Source organism: Triturus cristatus, chromosome 6 (genome assembly GCF_964204655.1).
Source record: "Triturus cristatus chromosome 6, aTriCri1.1, whole genome shotgun sequence".
In the NCBI taxonomy this organism is placed as follows: Eukaryota; Metazoa; Chordata; class Amphibia; order Caudata; family Salamandridae; genus Triturus; species Triturus cristatus.
This window is the reverse complement of record NC_140589.1, coordinates 440135202-440149661: the sequence shown is the minus strand read 5'-3', so window position 1 is coordinate 440149661 and position 14460 is coordinate 440135202. Positions and strand designations below refer to the sequence as shown.

Sequence of the window (14460 nt, the reverse complement as noted above, 5' to 3'; positions counted from 1 at the left end):
GTACAAAAACCTCTCTTGCATATGGTTTGCTAGACCATAATGCTGTTCCATCTATACCAATAAAAGCTTTTCTAGGAGTCAGAAAACAACTGATTTGCCTCTTAAGCCATTACTAGAAGTGTCACAGCAGTAGGTGTGTTGTTGAATACTTCCGATAAGTCCACTTAATGCAGTGATATAATCCAAAGTGCTAAAGTGAAACAATGCAAAATACACTTTTTAATACGGGCACATTTTTTCTGGACAACATTTTTTAAAATGGTAGATGTGTTGCACTGATGATGTAATATTTCAGGAACCATGAGACCTATATACTTCATTCGGGTGTCAAAACTTAGGTTTTGGGGGTCAAGTACTCTTAAAGAGACAGAAAATAACTCCTCAGACCAACCTTTCCTCTCCATTTTCCAATAAGGCGGCTTTATAATGATGTGTTTTAGCCATAATATTGGTAATACTGTTTTTGTTTCAGGTTTTCGCTTGATTCAAATTTATAAACATGAGCGAAGCAGGGGGTAGCAGAGGATCTTTCCCTCCTGACAGAGTGATCTAACTACAAAATCTGAGGACTCCTTCAACAAGGAAAAATGTGTCATAAGCCAAACTAACCAGTAAGAAAAGCTGATATTGACTGCGGCTGGACAGAATCGAGCATAAGATTCTGCACAAATACCACAAGACAAAGTTAACGAAAGATTGAAACTCATGAGTGAAGAGGATCAAATAATTATCATTGTAACAACAAGTGGTACAGATCATTTACAGTGGAAAAAGGTCTGGAAAAAATGTGTCACAAAAGAGCAGAAACCAGTGAATCACAACAAGAATCTGAGAAAGCAATGACAACCAAACCCAATGCCCATCCACTTAGAAGATTGATGGCTACCCCTCGTTCACCTCCAACAACCAATCAGAAAGCAGAGGATCTTCACTGTGTTATCTGTGGTTTAGCCAGAACAAGGGCCAAAGGGATTGATGACTAATGAGCATGTGAGTCTCAAAGGGCAAATATGTTTTTATCTGCAGCTAGTTTCCTCCAAGATGAAGTTTTCAGCCAAGTAGCTGATCAAACAGCAAGGTGAATGTATCTGCAGTGGATGTGTCTGCTCACCCGAACTGCATGTGTGCATAGATTCGAAAATATGAATGTACAATGAGCTCCCCATAGCAACGTAACTACCAGCCTTTAGTTAAGTTTGCACTCTTTAAAAAAGCAAATACATTTTTAAAGCACTCTTGATTGCTGACTACAGGCTCATGCTCGGTGAGATCACAGAAATGTGAGGAAAATGTGTTTTTTGACAAAGTTTGAAATTTGCAAGGGGTTCTGGGTAACAGAATCTGATGAGAGTCGCACAAGTCCCCCCATCCTGGATTCCCCTGGGTGTTTAGTTCTCAAAATTGTACAGGTTTGCTAGGTTTCCTTTTGTGCCGACTGAGCTAGCAGGCACATTCTAAAGGGACAGTTTTCACTGGAAAAATGTGATCTTTCCACGTTGCATTTTGGGCCATTTCCTGTCGCAGGCACTAGGCCTACCCATACAAGGGAGGTAGCATTTTTATGGGAAGACTTAGGGAATGGTGGGTGGGTGAAGGTTCTTGGCTCCCCACAGATTCCAGAACTTTCCATCGCAGAAATGTGAGGAAAATGGATTTTTTGTGTGCAAAGATTGACTTTTACAAGGGATTCTGGGTAACAGAACCCGATGACAGCCTCACAAGTCATCCCATCCTGGATTTTCCTGGGTGACTAGTCTTCCGAATTGTACAGTTTTGCTAGGTTTCCCTAGGTGCCGGCTGAGCTAGGGCCCAAAATTCACAGCTAGACACATTGCGAAAAAAGGGTCTGTTTTCACTGGAAAAATGTGATGTGTCCACGTTGTGTTTTGGACCATTTCCTGTTGCAGTCACTAGGCCTACCCACACAAGTGAGGTGCCATTTTTATCAGGATACTTGGGGGAATTCTGGGTGGGTGGAGGTTTCAGAACTTTCCATCAAAGAAATGTGAGGAAAATATGTTTTTTTTACAAAGTTTGAGGTTTGCAAGGGATTCTGGGTTACAGAACCTAGTGAAAGCCACACAAGCCACTCCATCATGGATTACTCTGGGTGTCCAGGTTTAAAAATGTCCAGGTTTTCTAGGTTTCCTTAGGTGCCGGATGAACTAGCACACACAATCCACAGCTAGGTATATTGTAAAAACAGTGTCAGTGCCTAGTGGGATTTCTGCCCCCATGGGGGTGCAGAACAGGGGCTATTGCCCCAATATGTCCCCCAAGAGAGGGCAGAAAGACTGTGCCCATTTTTTAGGGGGGTGGGGCCACTGGCTTGCCCATTCTTGGCAGCCCCACCCCTACACTAAGAAAGAAAAATAGTTTGTTTTGCCTAGTAGGCTTTCTGCCCCCCTTGTGGGGCATATTGGGGGGTTTGCTCATATATGCCCCGGGGGGGGGGCAGAAATACTGTGCCCATTTTGATGGGGGTGTGGGGGCACTGGCATACCCATTCTGGGAAGCCCCATCCCTACATTTTCACAAAACAAATCTCTGGTGCCTAGTGGGCTTTCTGCCCCCATGGGGGCCTCTTGGGGTCTAATACACTCATCTACCCCCAGGGGGACAGAAGGACTGTTTGGAATGCAATTTAGGTGGGGGAATGGTCTTGCCCATTGTGGGCAGCCCTGCCCATCTTTTATAATCCGTGGTGTCTAGTGGGCTTTCTGCCCCCCCGGGTGGCTGATCGGGGGGTAATGGCCCCTGATCTGTCTCCCTGGGGGCAGAAAGGCTGTCCAGTTTGCATGCCCATTTTGGACATCCCCACCCCTTAATGCACACAAAAGAAATCCCAGGTGCCTAGTGTGCTTTCGCCCCTCTGAAGGGCAGATCAGGGGCTACTGCCTCCATCTGCCCTCGGGGGGGCAAAGAGAATATTTCCAATTGCATTTGTGTGGGGCGTGGTCTTGTTCATTGTGGGCAGCCCCCACCCCTCTTTTATAAAAAAAAGCCCTGGTGTCTGATGGGCTTTCTGTCCCCATCTGCCCCCCCCACGGGTAGAAAGACTGTGGTGGAAGTTTGGGGGATGGGGCATTGGCATGACCATTTTAGGCAGCCCGCCCCTAAATATGCATTTAAAAAAATCCCTGGTGCCTAGTGTGCTTTCTTTGCCCTGAGAGGGTTAGATGGGGGCTATTGCCTCCATCTGCCACCCAGGAGAGCAGAAATACTGAATATGCCTAGAAACTTTGGTAGTCACCCTTCCCTAGTGACTACTGGGATGATTTCTGCATGGGGATCGCCTTCTTACAGTGATCCCCAAGCAGAGATCAACTAGGGACGGGTATCATTGCAAAGTCTAAATTCTTCCCTTCCTAATGATACCTCTCCAATCTGACTATGTGCTCAGGGGGCTGAGATAGCTCCCTGAACACCAAGGCAGTGAAATGAGCCGATCAGCTCATTTTATTTCGTTTTCAATGAAATTACGTTGCCGTGCGCACTGATTGGCATTTCATTGAAAACCCAGAACAGCCTTGGGAGCTGGGGAAGCTATATGCTTTGGAATAAAGGAGATCCCTCCGGTGCTCACACCTGAAGGATTTCCATTGCCATGTGCACGGACGGCCAGGAGACGTTCGACGCACATGAGCACCGTAGCGTTGGGTGGCTCGCGCCTTCCCGATGCCAGCAAAGCATTAAGTTTTGTCTCAGACTTAAGGATCAAAACTTAAGCTAAACTGAGACAAAAGTCTAACTTTTCTACTCATAAATACCCTTGGTGAATACCGAAAGTCGTAAAGTTAGTCTTTTGTCTCAGTATGCCTTTGTGAATCGGGCTCATTGTTTGGTGAATACAAAAAAGGATTGAAAGCCATTATTATTTGTTTAATTTCTCTATATTTCTCTTCTTCCTCTATTATAGCTGCGATTTTGGAAAATGGCAGAAGGGTTTCTGTGAGAAGCTATTGTCTGTCTCTATAAGACTACTTGACACCAAAATGAAGTATATGTAAGCCTCATGGCTCCCGAATATATTACATCATCACTTCAACACATCCTCCATTTTTTTAAATATCGTCCAGAAACATTTGGCTTGGATCAACAATGTCTAACAAGTTAAATTACTTATCTAATGATGCAAAAACACAAATCAAAAATGAAATCTCTGAACAACAATTGTTTACGTAGGTATAGCTGGGGCCGGGATTATTCGTTTCTGACTCAACATGTGGTCAGGCTGTCTTAGTTGGCCAGGCTTTGATTCAAAACCTATGGATGTTTGCATAGATCATGGGTACTCACAAACTTTCTCTCGAGGGCCAAATTTACAGTGGGGTTTGTGGCCGAGGGCCGCACCGGTGGGGGCGGGGTCAGAGGGGGAGGGGTGGGGCTAAAGCAAAAAAAAATTGTGACCATGAGGTTGAACACAGGTCCCTGCAACAGACACCTTCGTCCACTGAGCCACCAGACCCGGCATACACACATCTCTCTCTCTCTCTCCCTCTCCCCCTCCCTCCCCCTTCCTCCCTCTCTCCCTCCCCCTCTCCCTCCCTCTCCCTCCCTCCCTCCCCTCCCCTCCCTCTCCCTCCCTCTCCCTCCCTGTCTCTCTCCCCCCGTCTCTCTCCCCCTGTCTCTCTCCTCCTGTCTCTCTCTCCCCCTGTCTCTCTCCCCCCGTCGCCCTCCTCCCTCTGTCTCCCTCCTCCCTCTGTCTCCCTCCTCCCTCTGTCTCTCTCCTCCCTCTCTGTCTCCCCTCTGTCTCCCCCTCTGTCTCCCCCTCTGTCGCCCTCCCTCTGTCTCTCTCCCTCCCTCTCTCCCTCCCTCTCTCCCACCCTCTCTCCCTCCCTCTCCCTGTCTCTGTCTCCCTCCCTCCCTCCATCTCCCTCCCTCCGTCTCCCTCCCTCTGTCTCCCTCCCTCCCCCTCCCTCTGTCTCCTTCCCTCCGTCTCCCTCCCTCCGTCTCCCTCCCTCCGTCTCCCTCCCTCTCCCTCCCTCTGTCTCTCTCCCTCTGTCTCCCTTCCTCTGTCTCCCTCCCTGTCTCCGTCTCCCTCCCTCCATCTCCCTCCCTCCATCCCCTTCCCTCCATCTCCTTCCCTCCGTCTCCCTCCCTCTCCCTCCCTCCCTCCCTCCCTCTCCATCTCCCTCCCTCTGTCTCCCTTCCTCTGTCTCTCTCCCTATGTCTCCATTGCCCCTCTGGCTCTCTCCCTCTGTCTCTCTCTCCCTCTGTCTCCCTCCCTCTGTCTCTCTCCCTCTGTCTCTCTCCCTCTGTCTCTCTTCTTCTGTCTCCCTCCCTGTCTCCTGCTCCCTCCCTCTGTCTCCCTCCCTCCGTCACCCTCCATCTCCCTCCCTTTCTCCCTCCCTCTCCCTCCATCTCCCTCGGTCTCCCTCGGTCTCCCTCTGTCTCCCTCCGTATCTCTCCGTCTCCCTCCCCCGTCTTCCTCCGTCTCCCTCCCTCTGTCTCCCTCCCTCCGTCTCCCTTCCTCTATCTCTCCGTCTCTCTCCCTGTCTCTCTCCCTGTCTCTCTCCCTCCCTCCGTCTCCCTCCCTCTCCCTCTCTATCTCTCTCCTTCTCTATCTCTCTCCCTCTCCCTCCCTTTCCCTCTCCCTCCGTCTCCCTCTCTGCCTCCCTCTCTGCCTCCCTGTCTCTGTCTCCCTTCCTCTCCCTCCCTCTGCCTCCCTCCCTCTGTCTCCCCCAGACTGCGCCTCTCTGTCTCCCTCTCTCTGTCACCCTGTGTCAACCTCTGTCTCCCTCCCTCTCCCTCTGACTCCCTCTCCCTCCCTCCATCACCCTCTGTCATCTCACCCTGTGTGTGTGTCAGCCCTCAGCCCGGGCAGAGACAGCTTCCCAGCACGCACACACAGCCACACTGAGACAGCTTTCCAGCGCGCACACACAGCCGCACCCGAGTCCTTCACAGGTCTTTAAAAGACCATTTACATGTTAATAAAGCTTTGTTGTATTGCACCTCTTAGGCCCCTGCATCTCCACTTTGACAATCACTGGAATCCCCCGGCCCCCACAGAGCAGAGTCTCAGAGTCCGGGCTGCCTCAACCGGCAGTGTTTGCAAACACTATTTACATTTTTTTTTTAAACACAGGTAGGATGTCTCCAAGGTCCGCGGGCCGCCAAGGAAGGCTTGCCGGGCCGCTGGCGGCCCGCGGGCCGTCCTATGAGTAACCGTGGCATAGATCATCCCCCATTGATGTCTAATTAACGCAACAGGGCACAAAGTATATTTAGCACTGTCAAGAGTTTACCTTTCCAGAGCAAACTCCTGCTCCTTTGCAGTAGTTTGCATCACTGCTACCTAGTCTTAGTAAATATATGCCTCAGTGCATGTTTTACTAGTGTTAGTTCAACAAATGCCATAACTAAAGTCCTCATTAGCATATTAAAAGAATTCTGTATGCAGTACACTTGCACACCTCTTCAGAAATAGGACATTTTTCAAAAAATTCGTCATATCCTACAGTACAAAACTGGCTGCTATTGGGACATCACAAATAGACACCGTTCTCACAATGTGTTGTTATGTAACAGTCAAATCACCTTCTTTGCATATATTTGTCATCTGATCCCCATGTTCAGGTGTCTAATGATACAAGTACAGCAGATATGTAAAGGGATTCAGGGAATTTAGATTTGGCAGTGAAATATAAAAAAATACAATATTTATATTTGTAAGCCAAAAATGTTTTGGTAATGTGAGAATAAGCTGACATGATAATTCTGTATTTCTCTCACAAGGCAGTACATGTTTTATTCCAGATAGCTTTTTAAAAGCTGTTCTCAACTCTTCCCAAAAATTGATTATCAGCAGACACACCCTAAACACGTTACACCATTTCTAATTGAATGGCTTTCAATTCAAGCTTGCTTCAAAGTTTTGCCACGTAATAATATATCTAAAGTGCTGAAACTTAACACACCCCATTACCCGAGGAAGAAACTTAAAAATATCAATGAAAAAACTGGCATCATAAATCATTTTCTCCTCCATAGTACATGAAATACCAAGACCTCAATAGTATGCTGCTCCTCCCAGGTTTTTCTCTAAAGATGAGGACTAGCTTAGAACAGCATCATCCTCAATTGAATGCCATACGATTCCCATATCCCCAATTGAAGTATTCTCAAACAGATATACATATGCAACCACAATGACAATACATACTGTAAAGTAACTACATCATATCCTGCACCTGATGTGAGGCAAAACTGCTTCCCCTCTTCCCGTTTCTGTGAAGTACTCTAACATCTACTTGGATAAGGTCTGTGTTATGAAAGAAATTAAATACATGTTTAACACAAATACTTATAGTAAGTTTTAGGAGGTGGTAATATTGATAAGGGGTCTATTCACAATGGTTAATTTACAGGAGAGTAAATCTGCATGTGTACATGTATGCTTACACTCTTTAATTAATGTACTACCTTTGAGTCGTCAACATTACAGAGTGTAAATTTCCACAGTAGTGTAGAATCACATGTCCCCATCTCCTGAAACCTCCCTTAGCCCCTTAGTTCTTACCCTTCCCAAAAACCCTCCAATTTTGTAGTAACTAATCCTCATTTTTCAGTCACCCCCACCGTGTCTCTCCTACATTTACTACAAAATCAAAGGTGTACATGTGCGGAGCTTGCCGCAATCAGGGCAGAGATCTCCACACGAGAAAGATAGGAGAGGCAGAGGTGTACACCGCTACATGCAGGTTTGTTATTATCAATTTTTTGTTTATCATTAGTACTTTTATAGTGCTACTAATCATACTAAAAAATGGAAAACTGCAGTTTGTGAATAGGCCCTGAGAGTACATCGATTTTATCAATTAAAGTTATGTAGGTTAAACATTGAACTATTAAATCTAAAGTTGTTTACAATATATCAGCAACCATGATTCATTTTTTTTTATTTTGAGCAATGTTTAAGGGCTTGCTACTGGTGCTTGCAGTAGGTTTTTACAGAATATTTGTTAACATTATTAAATATGGTTATTTTATTGTGAACATATGAAATACGAAATACCAGCATTTGGAAAGCACACAGCTACCTACGAAGAGGTGTACTGGCACTGGGGCCCGTTGGGAAGATTAAGCGAGCTATTGCCCAGAGCCACATAGTGCTGGGCTAACCTGCCGCCGGCGATTGAACCGTGAACCCTGTGGTCCGGAGTCAGGCACCCTGGCTACTGCGCCACACCTCTTCCACCATACATATTCCTATGCAGGAAACGAATTACGCTGACACTTTGATCTCATTTGCTCACAAGTGAAACAGGACCATAAAGCAAATAAATAAAATAAGAGCACGTGATATATAGCAGAATGATAAAATGATGTGTGATGCTATCAAAATATCTACAAGTTGTTAGTACTGGAAAATAAGTGTTTCAAATACTATTTGAAATACAACATTATGTATGTTATTAGAAAAATTATTTTAAAGGATTGCAACAGGTTTTGTTATGGTACACATTAATACAAAGAAGAGACAATAGGAGCTGATTCTCAAAAATAAGAATACCAAGAAATCAAAAGCATTACAGTTTCGATCCGCATAATACACCTCATCTATTGGGACTCAACAAACTTTATAGGGGAATAGCCTATTGGAGCTACATTGAAATTCGACTGCCAGCTTTACTCTTGACCATCCACCCTAAAAAACCGTAACCCAATGCTAGTCAGTAGTTTGTGAAACACAAAGATCACAGTATGCCTGTCCCCTTGTTTGTCAAAACCATCTCATCTTTACATTCACATACATCTTCGAGGGCTTTTATCACAAAACATTTTGTTTGTTTTATCACAAAACATTCCCATGTTATACCACTAGCACTTTATGAAAAAAGTAGACAATGAATTCTCTATTAGATTATCCTATGTTAGCTAGATGATTTTAAGACAAAATTATTTTCCATGAAGGCAGCAGTGTATACTGTGTCATTATATGCTCACATTGAAACAGTGTTCTTCTAAGATGGTAGCATACACTATACCGATATCACCATTACTGCTCAATTTATAAAAACATTTGACTCCCATCACATTTTCTGAAATGCTACTAAGAAGACTAGAAGGAGCACATTGCTAATCGCTATTGTTATTACATAAAGAGCACGCTGTATTACTCACATCACATGTAATGTCACCAACTTAAAATGCTCTGCTGCTTTCCATCGCCATGCTCTGTATGGAGCAGCAGATGCAGATTTCTCGAAAGACCAACCACCTGGCAAGGTGTGTGCATACTGCACATAACTATTGCCCAAACCAGATTACCTCACAATGTATTAATAATGGAGATAGTTCCCTCCTTCCTGGAATCAAGCAACTTATTTGGTAACAGCTCCAAACCTCAGGTGCCTAATTGGCCTTTCAGGATGGGTAGGAGAAAAAAATGTGTGTGCTCTTTTCCTGATCAACAATATACTGACTCTTACCATTGAAACTATGACAAACACCCAATTAGATCCATATCACACTGAATGTTGTTTTCTGCAAACGTGTGCAGGTTTGAGTTTGCAGGATTATATTGAATGCCTAAGCAGGAGGTCCTGTGTTGGCTTCTTTTTAGATTTGAAAAACAAATATTCACAGCAGTGGATACAATTTAATCTAATCTATGCTATGTTTATTCTTCTATTTGTCCTAAGTGGCTTAGAACTAAAAACATATGACATGAAGCTCAAATATGATGACCCACATAAATTGGCTTTTACATACAGGTTAAGAACCTAGATCCTGTTATATCAGTTTGTACCACTGGTTACAACTTTTGATTTTGTTTCTACACACATTTTGACTATATTTACATTTAGCCAGAGAACTAATACCACAAGGCAGCCATTGGGAAGGTAATGGAACCTCTGTCCTGATGGAATGCAGAGACACTCAATGAACTGTTATAAGGCAGAAACATGTTGAAAATGATAACATGAAGGGCACCACAGATAGATGTAAATAAGATTCTATGATCGCCCTTACCAGAGCCTGCCTTACCTCAGAATGTTTACGAGTCACTATTTACACAGATAACCAGTATGGAGCTGTTCATAACTGTGGGCAGTTATGGCCACAAAGAGGATTTTTAACTTCTGCTGACAGTCCGATTAAAAAGGGACTGCTTGTTTAAAATTCACTGAATGCTTTACGATTGCCAAAGGAGATTGCTGTTGTGAAATGTGCTGCACACAAGATCAGAAATAAATTATCCACAATTGATAATCGCTTTAGGATGAAGTTGCCCGATAATGTGCTATTGAGTCCAGCACCTTTCACTTAGACGAACCATGTAATGTACAACAAGACACAGTGACAGATATGTTAATGAAAAATTTACATACTTTCAATGAATTAAGAGAGCTTCAACATCCTGACCCAGAAACAGAAAAGGCTATATGGTAAAGAATGGGATGTATAAACGATTCTAGTGATATTCGGGTATCTAGTGAGGGAAAGCTTGTATTACCAGATATTCTTTTGCTATCTATGGCATGATACACGCATGGTCAGACTCATTTACAAAGTGATGGAATGGTGTTTACCTTTCATTCCTAAAGTCATGGCATATGATTATTGTATGAGATGTATGATCTATCAAAAGCAAAGCATGTACAAGAGAGTAGCAGTAACAGTGGGTCTCATTGGAAAATCTGATGGGCCATTTAATCACCTCCAAATAGATTTCCTGGAGATGCCTCGTTGAGATCTGCTATCGTATATCCTTGAGATTGTCTGTTTATTTTCTTGTTGGGTTAAGGCTTATCTCAGTTGAATATGCAACAGTCTAACACTTGCCAAACTACTGTTGCAGGAGTTAATACTGGTATTCGGCATGCCAGCTCATCTTGACTCTGATCAAGGAACACACTTTAAAAGTGAGATTATGCAGATGATATGTACAACTTTAGAGATTGACCAAAGATTTCAATGTGGTTATAGACTGGAAGCATTTCGAGTAATAGCAAGACTGAATGTAACTATCAAAGCTAAGTTAGCAAAAGCTTGTGCTGCTACATCACTTAAGTAGCTTTATGTACTTCCTCTATTGCCCATGAGTATCCGAAGTACCCAATGCAAAAGGACTGGATTGTCTCTGCATTAAATATTGATGGGGAGAGCAATGCATATATCCTCTGTATCAGCAGCGGTCCTGTTGAATATCAAAGATGACATGCTTCTCATGTGCTGCAAAGGATTGTCTGATGTGGTGCATTCTATCTCTCATCAGTTTGACCTTGCAACTCCAGCAGTACGAGGCTCACCAGGGCAGGATTTGAACCCTAGAATTGGATTCACATCCAGAAACACATCCATAAGTCCTGCCTGGAAGAGAGGGGACGCGTACCCTACTAGGTGATTTTGTTTATCCACACTGCTGTCAAGTGTGCTGGTCTTCCGAACTAGATTCACGCCTCTCAAACCAACATGGCAAGGTACAAAGGGGAAGAAGTAGAGTCAACATCTGCCAATTCTTCTAGTCACCAAAGGTTTTAGGTGTTTGACGCGTCAGAAGAGGATGACAAAGACCAGTCCAGAAATCCACCATCTCCTTTCAGTGAACAACCTGCTGGATCAGAGGGATCAGACAGTGATGTGGAGGTTGCACAACCAGTGACTTCTATGATCCCAACAGCTAGTATGAGAATATACGTACGCAGAGGCAGTGAAACCTCATGGAAACCTGAAACTAATCTATCGCAGCAACCTGCCAGGGAGACAGAGGGCCCCATTAAGATGGCGGGCGGATCGCCCCCGCCGGGCCGGTGGTAGTCACCGCCGGCCCTGCAGGGGCGATCTACCCGCCATTTATGCAGCAAAGACCCCCTGCCATATTACGATGGCTGGGGGGTCCGCGGCAGACGGAAAGACTGTCCGCCGCTTTTCCGCCCGGTCGACTTGGTTCAATATGGTGGTGGTGTCTGTTAGATGCCGCCAGCCATATTACAATGGGGGCGGAAACATGCCTTTGCCGCCACGGAAAGGCATGCAGAGTTTACTTGCGGGGGCCCGTTGAGGGCCCCCAGGGACTCTGGGGGGTGGGGGTGCACATGGGGGGTATCTATGGTACCCCCCTGCATTTCAATGTACAACGTGGCAGGCACCGTGTGATGCCTGTCACGTTGTGCATTGAAAGGCACAACCTGCCTTTGTGGCATTGCGACGGGCGATGCTTTCAGCACCGCCCGCCGCAATGTTTCAAATGCGCGATTCGCCCGCCAGTGTGGCAGGCGCATCCTAATAGAGGGTGCGGGACCGCTCCTGGCATTGCGGGCGGTCCCAATTCCCGGGGTTATGGTGTGCGGACAAAGTCCACCCGCCATACTAAAGACCCCCAGAGTCTGAAATTTAGAAAAAGACTCAACTGTGGAAAGTGAACAAGTTATATCTGAATCAAGAATATCGAGCAGAAAAGTGGCCAAATAAAACAAATCTTATAAAAAGGCTGTTGAAACATAAGACCAGACCAGGGATGATTAGGGAATATGGTGAGACAGAAGAACAAGAACAAACATACATTCATGACTCAAAGATCAAAGAGAGAGAAAAATGTGAATCAAAAGTATGCTGGTCCAGACGGGACATACTATGCAAAAATCTAATTTGATTCAGATGATTGTTTGACAGACCCTGATGAACCTCTGCAAAATACAGCAAGAGAAAAGCTGCAAAGAGTTTTAAAACTGAAAACTGACAAATGTTAAAAGGACAATTTGAGGGTAACGGTTAAAGGATGATAGCCCCTTAAGGCATCCAGTTGACGTAGACTAAAAGATCCATATAGTTTCCAAGATAGGGTAGAGACAATAGGTTATTCATTAGAGTACCCTTTGTTGTTTACTTTAGAAGGTTTCTTGAATAGATTTACGTTGATCGTGTTGTGGTCACAGTACAAAATTATAGTTGTATGTTTAGCAGTTGCCATTTTAGTTGCTATGTTTGAATGGCTGTTTATTTGCTGGGGGAAGATGACCTTCCTAATCCATGCAATATTACTGTTGCATCTGTGACAAGCTCTCCATCGCATGATAAAAAGATTTCACACCTCCCAGAGCATGAGAATGTGTATCGTCAAATGATATCTAAATATGTAAAGGTTATGCCTGCTTTTGGAGCTGAAGGAGTAGATCATTTTCACCTTCCTTTATCTTATTCCTTTTTTCTGCTTATCTTAATCTATATTATCAACCAAACTCAATTTAAATGTTTTATTCTGATTTCAATAATTCCTCAGAAAATGCAACCTATCGTAACTGGAGAAAAGTTATATTTGTGGGCTACTAAACATATTTCTTGTACTGATAAGGGGTCAAACGCAAGGGAACAATTTGAGTATATGATGAAATTCTTTCCTCCTCTAATGAAAAAAAGTGCTACTAATCATAATGTGCATGATATAACATGCAACATTAACATAGATGAAAGAATCTTTATAGATGAGTTGAACGAAAGGATAAGAATATATGGAGAGAAGGGAGAAAGGATAACAAACATTGTCCGTGTTATTGGGAAAGGTGAGGAGATTTTTAGGGCAGCACCTCCTAAATTGAGCCTTTAGGTGAATAAGAAAGGAGCAATATGTATGAGACAGTAGAGAAGTTAGGATGGAGTGAGTGTCAACATAACTACTCAGTAAAAGGAATGACTCTTTCCACTGTAGAAGCTTGCCCTAAAGGCATATGTTATGGATGTGGTAAATCAACTTATTTCCAGTTACCACAAAATTGGGTAGGACGTTGCAAAGCCTCATTAGTTTTTCCTAAGATTTCACATGCTAATAATTTAGAAATACCCTTAGAGAATTTTATTAGACAAAGCAGTCAAAGCTTTGAACAGATTCTCATTTACATCTTTGGAGCCTTAATACCATCTGTAGGCATAGTACTGAACACTATAAAGATTAGAAAATTGTCTACCTCAGTTAACAGGCTTGCTACTAACACTGCTGGTGCTTTAACTGTGATTAACAAAGAAATGTTTGCAATACGGGCTATGATTGTGCAATACCATTTTAGGCTGGATGTATTCCCTGTAAAGGAAGGCATTAATGCTCGAGAGTGCTGTTCTTATATTCCTTGCATAGATAACCAGCTCTATGGTTATATTAATAACATTACAAACATAATACATGAATTAGCTGTATTAGGAAAAACAGGTGCCTGGGAAGGAACTGGATCACTCTTCAGGTCAATTCGAAATGGTTTTGTAAAGATAGGCCAATAGCTAGGTAATGTAGGTGGAGGAGTTTTGAAGTTGCTTATTTTCTTGAAATATTGATAAGGAATTTTATCATGGAAGATAACGACTTTTTGGTATAAGAAGATGTCAGCAAAGAGAGGAAGAAACCAAAAGAGACGATGTCAAAGTCCAGAAGATAGAAATTGAACTTTATGATAACATAAAAGATTTTGAAGAGACCAGAAAGAAGAATCCGAAGTTAATGATTTATGTACTGTGATAAAG

The 14460-nt window shown here is 43.7% G+C and overlaps 1 protein-coding gene across 2 annotated transcripts in view; it reads right to left on the bottom strand.

Moving 5' to 3' along the window:
* The window catches only part of TINAG (tubulointerstitial nephritis antigen), an 806666-nt gene that overhangs the window by 133182 nt on the left and 659024 nt on the right, over window positions 1-14460 (bottom strand). The gene's annotated exons all lie outside the window — the stretch shown is intronic.